Genomic DNA, 20,164 nt, shown 5'->3' with positions numbered 1-20,164 from the left:
CTGTCTTGGAGGAGCATTTGAGAAGCAGAAAGCAGGGAGTCTCACTAGAGGGCAAGCCAATCCACACCAAAAGGCTGAGTTCCTAAGAAAATAACATTATTCTGAATGCTTTTCAGATGTGCTGACAGACTGAAAAAAATTAGCATGGATCTTTCACTTTTGTGAACTGTGGTAAAACAGCATATATTTTAGCTTCTGTATAGAATAATAAAGTGCATTACTGAATATGGACTATCTATTACCATACACAACATATATTAAGGATTTCTGAGCCCAGATCTATTGTTCATTTTTCAAGAGAAACAGCATTAAAATACTGCTGGTGGAATCAACACTATGACATTAACACACACTCCATCCTCTTGTATATTTTGCAGTTGTGTGTTGTACTGTAAAATGGGTGTAGGTGACTAAATAGACTGCAAGAGACACTGATGTTCTGAAATGCAAAAGGAAGACCTTTCATGACCAAGTACATTCTTCATGGCTCAAAAATTTAAACTCAAGGAATGATGACAATATTCATTTAATTACAGGCCAAGAATTGGAACAATTTGATGAAAAGGGTCAAAGAATTCTTCTAGAATCCAGTGTAATTTTTATCTTGATATTCTCGGTTTTGATCAGATGACAGTAAAACACACTGTGCAACCAACATGGCAGGAAGATTATATGTAGTCCCAATTAATAAGACTAGAAATGCTGGGAAAACATGCACAAATTAAATGAGTTGCCTAAGATCATAAAGTATTTCAACAGCAGATTAAAAAGAACATCTATGCCCTTTCCACAATCTCTTCTCTTGGTCATTTGTTTCACTTAACAATTTGTCACTTCTTCTTATGAGTAGTTAGGATAACTGCTCAGAAAATAACTAAAATATTTATTGATATTTACTTACATAAGAATTAATGTTCAAAGATATTTTCAGGCCTTTCTCAAGCACATTTACATTTACATTAATGTGGATGAACTGAAGATGTTGCATGCAAAATGTACAAAAGTGGCTATTACAAGTTAGCAACACTTATGCAATCTTTATAAAAATGCAGCTATAGGAGCATTTTGCTTCTGCTGCCTCACAAATCTGTTGATTCAGGATTCATCTATCTGCTGCATTCAGCATTTGAATAATTTTGACCTTTTACCACCCTTAGGCAATTCAAATAAAAGATTTCCTGTTGTCAACCAAAGCTCCTTGGGGCTTCACTCAACAGTCTTATCTGCCAGCTTGCATTCTAGGCAATTTAATTTCTCACTTAAGAGTTGCAAACAGAGTTGCTTTCTGATGAGGGCTCTGACTTTATTGATAATTCCCTCCATACTATAACTTTTAAAGTGGCTAATACAAATATCCAATGAGTCATTTTCCCACTCATCAATCTCTGCTTCTGCATTTTTAGGCACTTTACTGCAGGTAAGCAAGCATTTGGTAACCTGGGGACTTCTGTAATTTTTGAAATCTATCTATGCAGGTATTTTCCATCTCAGAAAATCCCTAATTTTATGTGCTTGATAAATGCTATCCTAAAACAATTATCTTACATTGGAATATAAAGATATGTTGTGGATGTTCATAGAAAGTAAAAGCTGAATATACTATTTGAATTTCCCCATTGTCTACACAGTCCACATGAAAATTGATACATTACATGCTGCATTTTCAAAAGCATCTCATCTTCTAGGTTTCGACCCACAATTTAGATTCAGTTCTCCCCTACATTCTAGCATTTTTTCTCACAGATCCCAAAACCACATAGAATGGCTGCACAACTCAAGCCTTGAGTGATATTTTTTGACACCTTTAATGACTTATCTCTGTTCATTTTTTTGAATAAAGAGTCCTGTAAGCCTTGGGATATCTACTAAATGCCTACATCTCCTTTTCTAGAAAACCATCAAAATAGAATTGATAGGCTTAATGACTTTTAAACATGAACATAGCTTCTTGTAGTTCAAATTCTACATGACTGACAAACAAAATTATTCTCTGGCTATAGCCAGAACTTCATCCTTCCTTGCCCAAGACACTGCAATGAGAGCAATGGCCATGCCCTCACTTTTCATAGCAGCATCATGACTTGAGCACACAAGTATCTGTTCTTTTTGTGTGGAAGGCTTTATTCACCTCAAAATTGTTATGTGAATTTGAAAAAGAAGCAGCTATTTCTGCTGACTTTTCTGAGAGTTGGCCTGCACTCACAGGTAGTGAGGACATCACTGGGTGAGACAAAAGGACTAACCTGGGAGACTCAAAGGGAAGAAATGAAACTCTGAGGGAAATGGGTGGGCGCCAAAGCCACATTTGTTTCACATACTGAAAACCTCTGTATTTCACTGGGTGATGCTGCAGTTTTCTCAGTTCCTGTGGTAAGACTGGATCTGTGTCAAATTGAGAAGTTTGAGGTAGTTTTCAATACTTGGGAAAGGACTTCACTAAAGTTAGAAATTGGGAGAAAAAGTAATTTGCAACTATAATAATTTTTAGAAGCAAACAAAAGGGAGATGCTTTAAAACAACAGAAACAGATTTTGCCTAGATAATTTCTTAATGGATGCTAAATCTTCATTACTAGAGAAGAAACTTACAGAAGCAGAAAAAGGCATGAGAATGTTCTACCAGGGATACAACATCTCCAGTGGCAGCCAAAGGTTGGTGTGCAAGAACTGAAATTTGGAGTCACACCAACAGGGAGAGATGGAGACAAGATGATGTGTGGGCTAAGCCCTTCAGCATTTCTGCTTCATCAGCTGATAGGAAAGCCACACACAGCCCTGCTGTGTAAAGTAGAGAGGAGATTTGTGGAGGTGTTAGGAGCACTGATATTCCCAGTGGAATTGTAGGGAAACATCATCAGAACAGGAGGAAGTCATGGGGTAAGGAGGAAGCCCAGAACAATTACTTGTTTAACTTCAGCAATCCCTGTTTTTCTTGGTTATTTTTTTTTCTTTCCCAATCTCTTTTCATAGCTTCTGTCTCTTGTAGTAGGGTGAAGCATAAGGACTCAATGTGCTAATAGCATCTTATTTTTTTTATAGCAGACTGCATATATACATATGCAAATACAGTTTTGAACTGTGATGATGGGTTTTGTTTAAAACTGTCAAAATGAAGTCTGGAGAATTTTCTTGATGATGAAAATAGATGAGTAATCCATTTGGTAGTATCTGTGTAAACAATATGCACAAACCCACTTTCTTAAAACATTTCTACTTTTAATTCTTAAATTAATGCATACTGCTCAATTTGACTACTTCTTTCAACTTCTTCTGGCTCTCTGGTCCTGCTGAGATATGCCCTGTTCTCTCCTTATTCCTTCTGCAGAATGGAAATACATTTAAACTCCTCAAACTTCTTAGAATGAAAAACCCCAAAGTGTTAAGCATAAGACTGAACACAGTTCATCACATCTTCTTAAGGCTAAGAATTGATAACAAGACTATACATTATCAATTGTTCTTCTATTTAACTGCTGGGACTTGAGTACAGGATCTTCCAGTCTTGTGCACTATTTCCAGGTCTTAACCTGCAACTGCTTCAATCCAGTGAGACAGAGAGTACATATTTTAAAAAATAATCTTCAGCATTTCAATTAATATTTAGAAAAGAGTCTGACTTTACTGTCTCTGCCTATGATAAATCTGTTTTGATACCAGTTTTACAAATACAAGGTGAAATAAAGGACATGGTTCTGAAGGGGAAACACAAAATCCAGAACCTTATCTTTCCAAAATAATTTTAAATTCCATAAATAGTTTTAATATATCTATACTTTGGAGCTAGAAATGTCTCCTCAATTGTAAAAGCCATATTTTCATTATTTCTAGTTTTGTTGGATGTTACAGAGAAAAAAAACCCTACAGAGTAAAAATTTGAAAGAAACCTTTGCTGAGTGGAATATTATATATCTTCAAAAAGCAACCTGAAAAAATTATTTTAAATTTTTCTACTCAGAATTGTAGAGTTTAAAACAGACATTTGAAAGAGTGAGTATTAATGGATACAATAGTGAAGCAAATTAATGAGGAAATTAGAAAATTAGAAGATGCAAAAACCTAGGAAACTGATGAAAATTAAAAACCCTGCAAACAGTTTTCTGACTCTGAATGGCAAACTCAAGAGAGATGAAAGATGAATGCATCAAAAAGAATATCTTTTTGTTCCTTGAAAGAATAGGTTATTGTCTACTTGTATTTCTTGGACACCATCACTGGTAGTTCACTCACAAAAAAAACAATGGAAGACACATCCCTACCCCAAGGAATGTACAATCAAAAGAGCCAATGGAAAAATGTCCAGTCATTGCAAAATGAATATAATTAGATCCAAAATTAAGCAAATGTACTTAACCAGCAATGCCTCCCAGCATATTAGCAATAGCTCAGTAAAAGACACCAGCCTAACCATTCAAAGATAGATGTTTTGATGACAGATTAAAAATAAATAGACATGGTAATGGATATAAAGAAAATAAACTGAAGTTGCAAGGAAATGTTTTGAATTAAAAGCTAAAGTTCTCAGGTCAAATATGCTGTCAACAGGGTATGACACTTAAGGTCTCAAAAAGCACTCAAAGCTAAACTTCAGCTCTGTGCATGCAAATCACTGGTGTGTGTGGTTGTTTATCACTGTCACTTGTACAAGCAAATGATAGAATTTACATCTGTAAAAGCCCGTTTGTGCTTAGTTTGTATTCAGTTAGCACATACGGCTGAGGTTTGTATGCATATCTGTATATTTTATCGTTGGCTTGCAGAAAAAGCAATGCTCAAATTGTACCTGAAAAATAGATGTCATATTTCGAAAATCTGGTTCTGAGTAGTGCTCAGACAAAGCAAAAAGTCCCAATACAATGCTTCAGATAGAATCTAATCTATTTCCAGCAATGACACCAAAATAAGATAGTACAGTTTACGATCAAACAAATAAGGCATCATGCAGATGTTAGAGTGTCTTTGCCTGTTTCCTTTCTTGTGCCCTTTAATTGACAATGTGGTAGTTCATAATTTTGACAGTTGTTAGGGGTCACTTTACCTCAGAGAAGGTTTGAATGCTTTGCTACAAGTAGACACAATTCATAATTGTCAATACTCTTGCTCGATCCTGCCATGAAGACTCATGGCATGTCTGTTCTTTACAATGGCGTCAATCGTGCAAACAGAACCAATATTCCTGGATCAGGAGAGGTGTGAGGCTGAATTAGTCAGCTAACCTCTCTCTATGTCATTTTCAGCATTGAGCTGGGCCCTTCACCAAATTGTGTATCAGCACAGTCCAAGCTATCCTCAGTGCACAGGGATCCATTGGCCTTTGTGTATTTGCCACTAATATATATTATTTTTATATTTATTAGTGTTTGACAGGGTATTACAGGAAGATCTAGATAAAATTTATTTAGAGTAAGTGCTTAGATTCTGAAATACAAGGCCCAAGGAGAATAGCGGGACTATAAAGCTGTTCATTGTCCAGTTTAGTTCTTGCATTTGCCTCTAAGAGACAATGTTAGCCCTCAAACAATAAACCACATTCACTCATAGTCTGAGAGTTTATGTATACAGCTATTCATCTCATTTCATGGGAGCACTAGAAGAACTCACAGCTGCAGAAAATAGTTGAAGTCAGAATCGAACAGCAATCCAAGAGATTATGTTTTTACTTCTTCATCAGCCACTTAATCTATTTTTGACTTCCAAAAGTTACTTTCCTTGGATCTACCTGTATCTATCTCAATTGAAACTCATCTTCCAGACAAGATAATTGGTATTCCACCATAGAAGAATGTAGTATACTTAGAAATGGAATTCAAGTTTGAGAGCTAGAGGGTGTGTCTGTGAAGAGAAGGCCTATATGAAATAGATCTAGCAAATGTTTTCTGGTTTAATACTGGAAATTTGTCTGGAAGATAGTCAAAGTACTGAATGGCTTTTACTAGAAACAATAGAGCTGTATAATAACCTGTGCTAATTTGGTCCTGGGAAAATCCTTATTTTCTTAGAACTAAGCCAACAGCAAGATGCCTGTTGTTTCTTGGGGCATTACCACACTAATGTCTCACAATAAGAAAACAATTTTGCAGGAAAAAAAAAACCCTATTTTGAGTTCCTTCTATGAAATAAATTTGCATTCTATTACTTTCTAATGAAAAACATTGCAGTTTACATACATCTCTATATTTATACGACTTTTATAAGATTGTCAAGTTATCTATTTTGTTAGCCCTCCATTAAGTGCTCTAGAATAATTTTGTTTACTGCATTAGGCACTTCTGTCTTTTCTAAAGAAAATTAGATAAAAATGAGGAGTTGATATCTTATCTAAGACCAACAGGCCTCCTACTCGTACCCTGACAGTACTCAGTGTCAAATACACTTCAAAGGAAAATAAGTATACAAAAGTGTCAAATAAATATGCAATAAATAGATGGTACTAGAATTTCCCCTTAATTACCACCACATCATCATTAATTTATGCCAAAAATAACAAATTATATCTACAGTGTAAAAATAGCTTTTGCTGTAACTCCTGTAACTGTTTTTCTCTTTACCCATATAAAGGTCTAATACTCTAAGAATTTAAAAGCCATTTTAAAGTTCAAAAATAAGGTACAGCAAAGCAAATGCAAATCAGCAGACATTACATTCTCAAACATGAGTAATGACTCAGCGTTGTTCAGATGTGCATTTTGATTTCTACAGCTGCATCTTGCAGTGCAGTGCTATCAGTCAGATTGAAGCTCTAAACAATCTGGTGATTCTACAGGTCTGTGACGTCTAATAGCTCATTTACTTTTTCTACCTGTCACAACAACATAACAATCTATTTAAAGAGCTCTTATTTAAGATTTGCCTAAAAAAATCTGTGTTCTGGGACATGATTCAGAGGGATGGGAGGATTAAATAGGCACAAGCAGATATTGTTGCCTTTGGGCCATTCTATCTGAAAAAGTTCACAAATGAGACAATGAGAACTTTCTTATTCTCTGTTTAGGAAAAAATATGGTTCAAGTATAACTGCAATGTACAAAAACAAAGAGAACAAGGAAATATTAAAAATAATCTTTATATTTCATTAAAATATCCACTCAAACCATCTTTTGTATTTGTGCATTTAAACATACAGGTATGTATCTTTATATAAAGCACAAACATATATAAAACATACATTTCCATATCATATGGATGCACTTTACCCCCCCATATGTGACATGGAATAATGGGTAGATGATAAACGAAAACATCCCTTCTTGTCATTTGCCATGTTTCAGGGTGAGCTAGAAAACCATTTATAAGCAAGAAATGCTAATGTATTGGGGGAAAATCATATTTTAAAAAAACTAAAAAAACAAACAAGGGTGTTTATCAATGGAAATTGAAAAGTTCCCTTCAAACACAAAGGCCAATTGAAAGCAGTCTCCAGGAGAGGAAAACAAAACCCAAACCAACCCAGAATAAAATCTTGATTGATGAAAAAATTCTAGAATGTTGGAAAAAGAAATTAATCTGAACAGAAATTAGCTAATTGGTGCAGCTGATTTTGGACAAATGTTAAAATAGCAGCCTGATTCAGAAAGCTAAGACTGAGTTTGAATGAAATGGATGCAGAAGACTGGCTGGAGAACAAGTTTATGATTCAAGAGTAGCAGAAAGAAGAGATATAAATTGAAAGGATGTAGGACTATATTGGCTGTACATGCTCTCAAGTGGAAATTCAGAAAATCTGAAAAGTTAAAATTATGGATATTGATTTCACTAAAAAGATAAAAAAGTTACTGTTACTTTGGAAGATCTCATTTGGCCCGTTCTTGGTAACAAGTTTAGTATGTATTACTTGTCATAGTACAAAGAATTCTTAATTGCTTGGGATGCAATTTCACAGCTCAAGTCTTCAAGTGAATCCATGATTGCTTATTTAGTGCTGGTGTATATTTTAAAATATGTGGGAAAAAATTCTCTGGAGTAATTTCTTTTTCAAAAATGAAAACTTGACTTTTTGGCATAGCAACCAAGTTATCTCTACTGGTAAAAATACAGCTCCTTGTGATCTCACTAATGCTTGGCTAAATAGGTTTTGTTTTCAGGAGGCAATTGAAAGGAATCTGATGTATGAACAGCCTTTATGGCTGTTGATGATGGCTTGATGCACAAAATCCTTGCTCTTCTTCAGAAGGAATTTTACATTAATAAACTTGCTCTCTGCACTCAAAAATAGTGACTTCAAAACAAAACAGTTCAAAGGTAAGAGAAGTTTTAAAAAATTCTTGTGAAATATACTTAATTCGGGGAAAATAGCTTTGTCATAATATTCAAATGCTCATTGGTAATCAAATTTTGGGTTTGCTTCTTATTGTTTAACATTTGTAATAACCAGGATGCGCTCAACATTGTTTATTATCTTGAAAACTTTTCAGGTGCCTGATAAGCCTAAGTTTTTGGAAAAAAAATTTGTCGTAAATGCAAAAGATAATTAACCCATTAAATACAATTCACAGCTCAGTATATTGCTTAAAATTACTTCCAATTAAACTATCTTTAAAAAATTCTCACAGTGGTATTTCAAGATTTCTGCATGGGCTGAGAAAAGTTGTACTTATTACAATATCCAAAGAGATTAAGGGGGATTCAGTTTTTATAGACATAAGATCATCAAAGGGAAACCTTTTAGAAACTATAACGGAAGGCTTCAGAAAAAGGTAAATATGATCCAGCTTCATGGGCCTCAGCCACCAGAGGATGATACAGCCTATTTGTAAACAAATGGTTATTTATTAGCTGTGGTATTTGAGAGATGATGATTGCTAGGGATTTGTGAGTAAGCCGTCTCATTTCTCTTAGTTGTCGCAATGACTCAATGTTCCTAGCTAGAATGGAGCTTCAGTATTTTCCACCAATCTTGCAATACACTTTATGACTTGGGTATTTTGGATTCTTTCTTAACTCTAAGCAAGTGTGATCATAAGACATGATATCTGTGGGCAGCATTTACTATGACAAAGCACTGCATACCTAGCAGAACCACAGTCAATATACAGTAATTTCACTATTACAAGCCGCACTGACTATAAGCCACATCTCCGGGTGTCAGCAACATTTCGTTCTTTGTCCATACATAAGCCACACCTGATTATAAGCCGCTCTGTTGTTCGCAGTGAGGACACATGTGCAACAAAGTTGCCAGGTAGTAACAGAATCGTGGGATCGCAGGGTTTACTGGCTCGGCTTGGGCCGTGCGGGCACAGGGCTGCCGATGGGGCCGGATGGCCCAGGTCGGCGGGGCCACTCAGTGGGGCCGCTCGGGGTCGGCTGCCATTGCCGCCGGGCTCGCTCGCCCTGGCCCAGCGCTGCCCCGGGGTGGCAGGTGGGGACGGAGCCCGCCGGCACCCATGGCAGTGGCAGCAGGTGGGGATGGAGCCTGCCTGCTCCTGCGGCGGCAGGCGGGGGTGGGAGCCCCCCGCTACCCCCTGGGCCGTGGGATGGCAGCATGGAGCCCCCCGCCTCTGCCCCGGGCTGCGGGGATGGCAGCATGGAGCACCCCGCCTCCCTCCCCCCTCACACTGCCAGCACTGAGCCCACCTCCACCCGCCGTGCAAAACAGTAACCAATTTGTAACAATTGCGCAATGCCGGGTTTTACTGGCAGGTGCTCAGCTCGGCACCCTGGCTGGCACTTCCGGGGTTGGAAATTTCAGAAAATTTTTCACATATTAGCCGCTCCTGAGTGTAAGCCGCATTTCCAGGGTGGGAACAAAATTTTAGTCAAAATGTTGTGGCTTATAATTATGAAATTACTGTACTCTTTTCTGTTTCATAACAAAAATTCATTTGTAATTTGATGTAAAAGCAAATATCAGTGCTATTAAAAATGACAGTAGGGAAGAAATGGTAAATACTAAGAAAAAAGTGTAAAGGTTGTGCAAAAACAGTTAGTTCTACTGTACAAAGGCAAAGGAAACTCCTAAATGCTTATTAACACAATCAGTTTTTAAATACAGAGCACCATGCAGTGCGTGGGGATGGGTCAGTTCCTGTCTCCAGAGCTCTAATAAATTGGGCAACATAGCTGAAATGACCAGAAAGTAATTTACTGGATTTTTGTCCTTTGACCTTGCAAATTTCTCGTCACTGAACTTGTCCATGCAGCTGCATTTTGAGCTTATACATACACCCCTGTCTTTTAACTTAATGAACTTAAATAAGTCTCAGATGCTTTCATTACTTGGATATTCTGATCTAGACTTTTCCTCCTCAGAGGCACATGGTGACAGAAACACAAAGTACAATGTAGACTCTTGAAGGTATTCTAAGAGTATCTGAGTCATGCCAGGTTTCAGTAAAAAAACTTGCCACTCTAAATTTTTGAAGAAATAGGTATATGTTATTCATAAATTCCCAAAACAACAGGACTATGTTTGGAAACTCAGTGCAACTGCTTAGCTTTTAAAAGCAAAAATTCTAAACAGATATTACATCATATGTACACACTCTCAACTGGTTTGTGTTGGTGGGTGCAGCACAGACTTCTGACACGTAACCTAGAAAAGTATCTGAGTTGTGAAAAGCTGTCCCTTTTCTGTGAATCAGCCACAAGAGGCAGGTGAGACATGAATGTCATCTGGCCTACAGAATTATTACCTGTCAGGAGCAAAACACTAGTTCTAGGGGCAGACAAAGGTAATACCTATCTATCATTTTCTAAACTGAAATCCTCCACAGGTGCTATTTCCTGTACATCCATATCATAGTCATAGATTCCCTGGTGGCTTTCCCAGCCAAATAATTCCTTTCTGAGACCCAGACTGCTCCCACTCCTATTGACTTTGCATTTTAACTCCACTTTTCTCTGCCTTCATTTGTTTTCCCTAATAATTTCAGTTACTCTCTCTTGGACTCTGCTCCATCGTTTCCCCATCCTTGTAACACTCAGCCCAGCTCCTAATGCTCCACTTAGGTAGTTTTCCTTTTATTGCTGTGGCATCAGCAGGGGTTCTTTGACGCTAAAAGAGAGATAATCTCCTGCTACAAGCTCTGTTGTCCAAACCACAATACTAGTCAAAGAGAGGAGGAATTATACAAAGGCCCACTTGGCCCCTTCAGTCCAGGCAAGGAGCAGGTCCAGTGAAGATGAAGCTTTGGAGAAAGTGACTGCCTAGTGGCTAAAAACATGGAGGCTTTTTCTATTCTTTTTCTCTCTTTTTTTTCGCAGGAGGTTATAAATGCAAGCCAAATGTAGGCAGATTTTCACAGAGTAGCTAATGCCAAGCTTTAGGCCACTGCTCCAGAACATAAAGATAATACAGTTTCCTTGGTAATTGTAAACATTTCTCATAGGAGCAAAAATATTTTCCTATGAAATCTATTGTGAGGCATAGACCTGCTTGCTTAAGCTTTCCAAAACAAGTAAAGTACTGCATTCATTTCAGCCTGAGGCAGACACCTGCCACAGAAAACTTTGAGTTGAGTATTTAAAATTTAGAAAAATTGCATTTTATCTGAAGACACTTAATAATGGGAAAATGCAATGTCTTAAATAAGGGGATTTCTCATGTGTTTATTTTAGATTTTAACTGTACCCAGCATTGTGGGGATTGAGTTATTTCCTCTCAAGGGGATGAGAGTAATTTTGCAGATAATCTTTAAAATAAAATTTAACTACAGCTGTCTGCTTTGTTCTTCAAGGGCATGGGTGATGCTTCAAAAAGGCTGAAATGTGAACTGAGCAAAGCTTGTTTAAATAATTTCTGTATATGCATTTGCAAGGCATTCGAAAAAATACCCATGTGATTTCATCAGATGCAGAGATACTGGGAGTGTTTCCCAGGATGAGATTAGGCAGATTGCCTTGGGTTTGCTCCACAGGGGACAGGTCAACTACCTTTATTGCATGCCATCAGCAATGTGCCACTGAGACATTTCCAAAAGATTAAATACTTCTCAGGATTAAGGGACCAGGTTAAAACAGAAAATTTCCTTTTTTGTTTTTGCTACATGTAATGCCTATTAGGGGGCTATAAAGGGGATTATGGAATCATAAATCATCAGTAGCATTGTTTGCTGAGGTCTTTTTGTTCTTATTGTTTATGAAAGTACAGGCATTTTCAAACTGTATATGGAAGTATATTTTTATTAAATTAAGTGAAGAATAATATGTTGTTTAGCCTCCCTAGACAACTGCATTTCTCAAGCCATTGTGCAAGTTAAGCTTTGCTTTGTGGTTGGAAGTGGCAGTTGGTATAATTATTAAAGGGAAGAGATTTTCTAGTATTCAAAGGATTGCTTATCAGCAAGTACTCTTTATGTGACACCATAATACTTCCCTGTTCTGTAGTAGAGGTTTCTTTAAAATTCCCTCTACAATCAAGAAGAATGAAATTTAAGAACTATACTAATAATGGTAAACTCTATTTCTTGTTAATTATTTCTCAGTCTCACATAGTCACTCTTTCATTTTATATTATCTGACTGAATAATACAAAATTCACATACCATATTTTCACGACTATAAGGCGTACTTAAAATCCTAAAATTTGATCAAAACCCGGAAGTATGCCTTAAAATCCAGTGCGCCTTATATATGAAAATAGTTTGAAAGTTTACCGTTAACTGATACTGTGCTGCACCTTTCCCAAGCAAAAATAGGTTGAAGTGGATTCGCCTACATTGTTTAGACTAGGGGATTGTTTGGGCATGGCAATTTTGATGATTCAAGTGTTTTTGATCACGATAAACCAATCAGAGAAAAGCTCTTGCTTACCCAGGGATGAAGGCGTTATTGAAGGGGGATGTTAACAGGGAGACGGACATATTTCCTTCATTCTATGCGCTTGTTGACCTCAACCCCGACTTTATATGGTATTAGTATGCTGTGAAATCAGAAGTCCTGTAAGTCCAAAGTGACTTCAAAATGGCTCCACAAAGGAGACTTGCTTACGAGGCCGATTTTAAATTGAAAGTAATCAACCATGCAAAAGAACATGGAAATAGATCTGCAGCTAGAGAATTCAACATTAATGAGTCCATGGTGTGCAAGTGGAGCAAGCAAGAAGATGACCTACGTCTTGCAAAGAAGATGAAGAAAAGTTTCCGCGGCAATAAAGCAAGATGGCCGCAACTAGAAGACAGACTTGACCAATGGATTTCGGAACAAAGAGCAGCTGGCAGAAGCTCCTCAACTGTCGCCGTTCGGATAAAAGTCAAAGTGATGGCAAATGAAATGGATATCAATGAATTTAAAGGAGGGCCTTCTCGGTGCTTCTGTTTCATGAAACAACGGCAGCTCTCTATCCATACAAGGACAACAGTGTCTCAGAAGTTGCCAGCAGATTACAAGGAAAAATTGGCCACCTTCTGGAGTTACTGCAAAAGCAAGATCTCTAAAAAAAATATACCGTTCGACCACATCATCAACATGGACAAAGTCCCCCTCACCTTTGATATGCCACTGAACTGAACTGTTGAGTGAACCGGAATATCAACAGTATCAATTCACGCCACAGGAAACTAAAAGGCATCGTTTACTGTAGTTCTCAGTGTTTTGTCAAATGGACAGAAATTACCCCCAATGGTAATTTTTAAAAGAAAAATGTTGCCTAAAGAAACATTTCCAGCTGGAATAATTGTTAAAGTGAATCCTAAAGGCTGGATGGATGAAGAGGTAATGAAGAATTGGCTATCAGAAGTTTACGTTCGGAGACCGGATGGATTTTTTTATGCATCGCCGGCATTGTTGGTGTACGACTCCATGTGTGCCCACAAAACAGAAAGTGTGAATGCCCTGGTGAAAAAGATGAACTCGGAGCTTGCTGTAATACCAGGTGGTTTGACCAAAGAAGTGCAACCACTGGACATAAGTGTCATTCGTTCCTTCAAGGCGAAACTGCGAATGACGTGGGAAAACTGGATGATGTAAGGAGAGCACTCCTTCACAAAGACTGGGAGGCTACGCCAGGCCAGTTATGCCACTATGTGCCAGTGGATAGTGGATGCCTGGCATAAAGTATTCGCCAGAACTGTCATCTGAGGGTTCGCGAAGGCCGACATCATTCCTGGACTGACCAGCCATGGGATTAAGAGTATCAAAACTGATGACTCTGATGATCAAGATATGGGCGATACTGGTTCAGGTTTGCTGGATGTCGCCATTGCCCAGTTGATGATTTCCGATACAGAGGACGAAGAGTTTGAAGGTTTCATGTAAGATGAATAGAGCCAACTGTAAAATAAAGCTGTTTAAAAGTTTAATAACAGTAAATGATTTTTCTCTGTATTTTTTTTAGTGTTTTGATTCTTTTTAGGCTGCGTTTAAAGGCTACACCGATCCGTGAAAAATATTTGCAAATTACCTGCCAGTAAACCCCGCAATCTTGCGATTCCGTTAGTAATCTGTCTGTTTGCGAAAGTTGCGTGTGGATCAACATTGCAAAAAAAAGTGCGTCTTACAATCTGGTGCACCTTATATATGAAAATAGTTTGAAAATTTACCGTTAACTGATACTGCGCCTTATAATCCAGTGCGCATTATGGTCATGAAAATGCGGTATTTTGGAATTTACTCTTTTTGATCAAAATGTTATTGAGTATAAGATACAGAATCTCAGTCACTCAAATAATTAATAAAACAATTACAAAGCCTCACATGACACTTCCATAATTTTGGTATTAAAATTTTTATTTTCTTTTGGAATAAGTTGTAACCTTCTCTCCTTGTGTTTGCTCAATACACAAATGAAGGCTGGCATGAGGTTCATAATTTCACAACATTACAGGTCAGTCTCAGAGGCTGCAGAACTAAGGATGGAGGATCTTATTTTTGGCTTAAGTCTCACAGAGCCTCCACTTTTTCTTTCCAACTATTTTGCTCCTGAATCTGACCCTGTCTTTAAAATGGGCATCATGCAGTGAAGCACAGAAGTTCAGGTGGCATAGATCTATTTTGAAACTTTTACTTCCAATATATCTCCTCTAGAACTTTAAGAAAATCAGTCTCAGATCAGGGTCCCATTGTGCTAGGGGCTGTAAAAAAAAAAAAATAGAGAGAGAAGAGAAAGAACAAAGATGACTCCTACTTCAAAGAACAAAAATAAAAAGGAAGACTGGGGGGGATGCAATAATTCTGGTAGATTTTAATAGGCTAGGCACTTAGGTATTAGTATAAATACTAGTAGGCATTAATGCTGTATAGGAAGATGAATTCTGACATTAGAGACCATGCTATATAGTTTAAGACTTTTAAACTAGGTAAGAAATACTAAATCAAGTGCTAATGGAAATGGTCTGAGATCAGTAAGACTGTACTTTCCACTTTTGCCAGACTTAATCTCAGAGTAACTGAGTTAGTCTTAGGTTTAACTTATCCTATCTGGATAAAGACTGACAAAAACAGATACATCCTCTTGCCGTATTTGTACAATCACTGGTTCAGGTTAAGACTCAGAGACAAAGCAAGACCCTGTCCTGAGAAAACATTTCACTACCACTGATTCTGTACTCAGTCTCGCAGCTGAAGATACATTAGAATCCTTCTTCTTTGCAGCTTATTGTTTAGAACTAGGATGAAGTATTTCTGTAACAGCTGCCCAGCTGTTGACACCTTTCGGCTCTTTTAGAACTCTTATTTTTTTTAATCATAGGACTGCAGTCTTTTTTGCCAAGCTTATTAATAATACACTGCATATGTGTATGTCTTACAAAATATTCATATTGCACTGTTTTCTAAATAATTTCTTTCATCTTATGTCTCCTGCTGTCAACATTTTTTAAGCCTCAATCCTTTGAAACATTTTCTCTTTTTGGGGCAGGAACATTGAACTCTTCCTGATGCCTAACTCAAGTGTGGAAATCAACATGACATATCACATATACTAAGCTTGGGCTATTGAAATGTCAGCTGCAATTCTGAAAAAGGTATGAAGGACACCCAGTGCCTAAGGAGACAGACTGAACCACCATTTCCTGAGATACCTGCAGCCAGAAAGGATGAATCTGGTCATAGCATAAAATAAAGCTATTCAAACTTGGTAGCACCCTTGGAAGATGATAGCTATGCAAACTTTTCATGTTTGGCTCAGCAAAGTGACAAGCAGATGCATAATAGTCTAGTGACAATAACAATGGAGATTTCCAGTACATTCAGCATGCTTTGGAATGCAGGATACATAGCCAAGGTCTCTTAAGAGTTAGCACTTAATAATGTCCTAACATTGTCTTCTCATTTATCATTGCTCATGATAAACTGCACAGTACTCTACACATGCCAGTTTCCATTTTATTGTACAGGATCTGTTTTGTTAGGGAACGTTCATTAAGTTCTCTTCAGTTAGCTGTTAGGCATGTTATATAGGCTTTGTCTCTGTTTTTGTGGAGTGTATGTTTAAAGCCCATTTCTTAAGGCCCATGGTTGTCTCAGGCTCACACTGTTTGGGTATGAATGGTGTGTTTATCATGTACTGAAAAACTGAAAGTGAAATAGATTTGGGGTGTGCTGCCAACTGCAAATTTAGATCATGTCCGAGCAAATTGGAGCATGCTTCTGTCTGAATCACACATGGCCAAGCATCAGCTGCCTTGCAGTGCCATAACATGGCCAATGACAAGTCAGCCTTGTGACTCTTCTTAGGAGGGTCCCAATGTTGTGAAATACAAAAGAAGATGAATTTATAGGCTGTGTGAGCTCTAGAAGCCTGCAGGAAATGCTTCAAGTGTCCTGTATTTGACCATGAAAAGCACTAAGACACATCAAGGGGCACAGCAGCCTCAGTGAGCTCCATGGTCCAGCCCCTAAGGTGCTATGCAAGCATAATCGTATTCATGAACATATGTCTAGTTCTTTTACCCTCTTCCCACCCAATATCAAAAAGTGTTTTGATTTTGGCTCTTTCTTACAGAGAAAATAAAGCTCTGAGATACTTAGAACAAATAATTATAATAATTACTTGACAGTGTTATTATTACAGTGCTCCACCTGCTTTCTCATTCTCCACTATTGCACCAACAACCCACTTGTTCAGTCTTGACTTGAGTGAAGCACTGCAGTTTCTTTCCACCTCCTCCAGTGATGGAGAGAAACTGCAGTGCTGTGCAAGACCTGACAATGTGAGTGCAAATAAAATGCTTTGCAGCCCTTTGGTTGGCAGAATGCCCCACCATATGACCCATCCTGCAGAGGATGACCTGAAACTATGGAAATGGGACAGCCTTTCCCTCTGCCATGAACAGCTGCACTGCACCTACCTCTGACCTCAAAGATAGTGAAGGATTATAGTTCTTCTGCTTATAGCAATGTAGCTCATATCATCCATTAACTTTGTGCATGATAAAAATGTTTCATTGTGGTGATACACCCTCTCTTGCAACCAGCTCACAAAATTGGCGAGATAAACCTGAGAGAACAAGATGCACTGTTCTGAAGGATGATACGGTTTATTTACATGCTCTGCAGATCAGAGAGCTTAAGAAGGGAGTTTGCTTCCAAAATAAAATTTCTTGGTTTAATTCCATGTTCCAATTCACAATCATATACTATTTGGTGTTCAATTATTGTCCTTGTACCTACATTTTTTACTACTTTCCATATTTCTAATGCTGAACTTTTTTCATTTTATTTTTCTCCAGATAATTAACTTCGAATTTTCTAAGCAAACTTTCCTTGGTTTACTTATTTCCTTCCTGTATTTGCAGCCTCCTTTTGCTCTTTTTATCTCTGTTTTCACTAATATTTGCAACACCTTCTAATTTAGCATCATCTATGAAACTTATCTTATTTTTAACTCTCCTCTCTTTCAGCTTATTAATAATACTGTTAAATAAGAGATGTTTCAGAGATTGTGCTGCTTCTTTTCTTGCATTCTCAATGATTCTTTGCAGTATGCAACCTGAAGAAATCTGTTTCCCCAAAGATCAATATGAATAAATGGTAGGACAGATTGCTTATTGTGGAGCATATTGTGTTCTGAGGAACTGAAGCCTCTCTGATCTTTCAACAAAAACCACTCCTACCTTACACTCAGAGAGTTCACAAACTCAAGTTTTACTAAATTTAAGTGGAAGATTCACAGATTGTAGACGTAGCTAGAGATTTTTTATAAATCCACTGCTCTGAAGAAACTGTCCTACCCAGCCACATCAATCTATTAACTCTAACTTCAGCTCCTTCCATGCATGCTAAAATCCTGCTCTGCATGCCATTCTTGTCCAAGTACAGCCAGCTGAAACAAGATGATGTACTGTTTATCTTCCTGCAAGGTAGCCAGAAATGGTACTGTGCCCATACTGCTCATAATATTTTGGCTGTCAATCATCTGCTACAAGTACCTGAACAGTAAAAAACTCAGAGATAACTCCTCTCCAATAGCCATTATCAATCTTTGGTTAACATGTTCAGGTGTAATCAAGATACCAAGGAACCAGGGCATTCTCTGTTATATCTTTCTCACCTCTACATTAATTTTAGTAAAACATAAAGGCATTTATTTTTTTTAATGGTGAAATTTTACTGCTTTGTTAAGACTTCTGTATGGCAGGAAACTCTCAAACTAGAATTTAATCCAATTAATCAGCTTTTTCTGACTCTATTCTACTAAACATCTGAAAAAAACCACAAAAGATCAATTTTTTTAATATATGTGAAATGCTATATCAGTAAGCATATTTAATACAGTACATCATGCATGCTTATATTTTGTTTTGTAAATCTCCAAGCATACTGTGAAGTTCAGTTACGTTTTTAAGCATTTCTCGTAATAATGCAGACAGGACTCTTCCAGTGCAAAAGAATTTTAATATTTTTTTCTTAGTGATTACCAGTTTGACTATTGGTTCAGTAAAGTGAAATGGATCCCAGCATAGCTGTCTGGTGAAAGCTTAAAGATGTATCATATCTTAATACAGACCTTTTAGGGTATCTCTCATAATTGCATTTATCAGAAATCTCTCACCATTTGCATTTCTGTCTGAGCTAGCAACTACTAGAGTTCAAGCTTGAACTGAATATAGTTGACTTCACTACCTGTTCTACTGCCTGAAGCTACCTGTTTCACTACCTGAAGCTGTTAGATGCAGCTTCAAAAATAATGTGAAGGAAGAATAAGCAGGTACTGTCATCAAAAGAGGGAATCTCCTGCAGCCACAATTCCTGCCCTTGCTCTATTCCCTCTTGTACATCACCAGATGTACTTATGTGACTACATGGTGAACTGGATAAACAAAGTAACCTGGACAATCTCTAACTCCTTGCTGGAGGGGATAGGGGATTATTTTGATCCAGATTGGTTTTCTGATCTAATTTACTAAATACTCAGTCAAATACTTCACAGCATCAAGGGACACTGAAAAAAACAAAGCACCAAAGTCAGAAGGACTGGACCGCAGCAATGTCAATTCTATGCTTTGAAGCTGTGACACTAGAAAAGCATGATTAAAATCAAATTGTACCTAAAATACATCAGTGGCTCTAGTGAACTGTTAGGAAAAGGCAGTCATGAGAGACTTCCTGGAAAACACCAATCTAGGCAGCATAATTATTGAAACAAAGTAATTTATAAGCTAGTTTGTAAAAGTATAAAACCATTTTCCTTAAATGTTTCATATTGCCTGATTAGAATTCCTCCCTACTCTGTGAAGAAATTATTTATTAAAACTTCACTTATTTTGGCTTGCTTGCTTTCTTCTAAGCCTTCTCTGAATTTTGGCCTTACCTCTTGGCTGCTTTATTTTTCTTCCTAATTTCTTCTGAGAGATTTTGTCAGAAATCCTTTTGAAAAATCCAAGTAGATTACTTCCTTAAAATGCCCTTTATACACTGTACTGTTGACTCAAAGAATTTAGCTGGTTAAAAATGTGTGATTTACCCTTGTGGCAGCTAGGCCAGTTTGATCAAATCAGCATATATTTATCCAAGCTTTTCATTACTTTCTCCTTAATTATACTGCATCAGTTCTTATATACTGAAGAGAAGGTTGCAAGTCTATGATACCTGGAGTTATTCTTGACTTCTTTTAAAGATGGGAACAATGCTAGACATTTTTCAAACATTGCATTTTTTTTTGCTTTAAGTGATATACAGATTTTAGAGCTTCACTTCCATAATTTATGTTTCTCTTTTGCTGTGAGTTCTTTTGTCTTTTAGTCACAAGCAACATGTAGCAAAGAAGAACCATTTTCAAAGATAAGTTATGT

This window comes from Catharus ustulatus, chromosome 1 (assembly GCF_009819885.2).
Source record: "Catharus ustulatus isolate bCatUst1 chromosome 1, bCatUst1.pri.v2, whole genome shotgun sequence".
Classification (NCBI taxonomy): domain Eukaryota; kingdom Metazoa; phylum Chordata; class Aves; order Passeriformes; family Turdidae; genus Catharus; species Catharus ustulatus.
Note: the sequence above shows the minus strand (reverse complement) of the source record.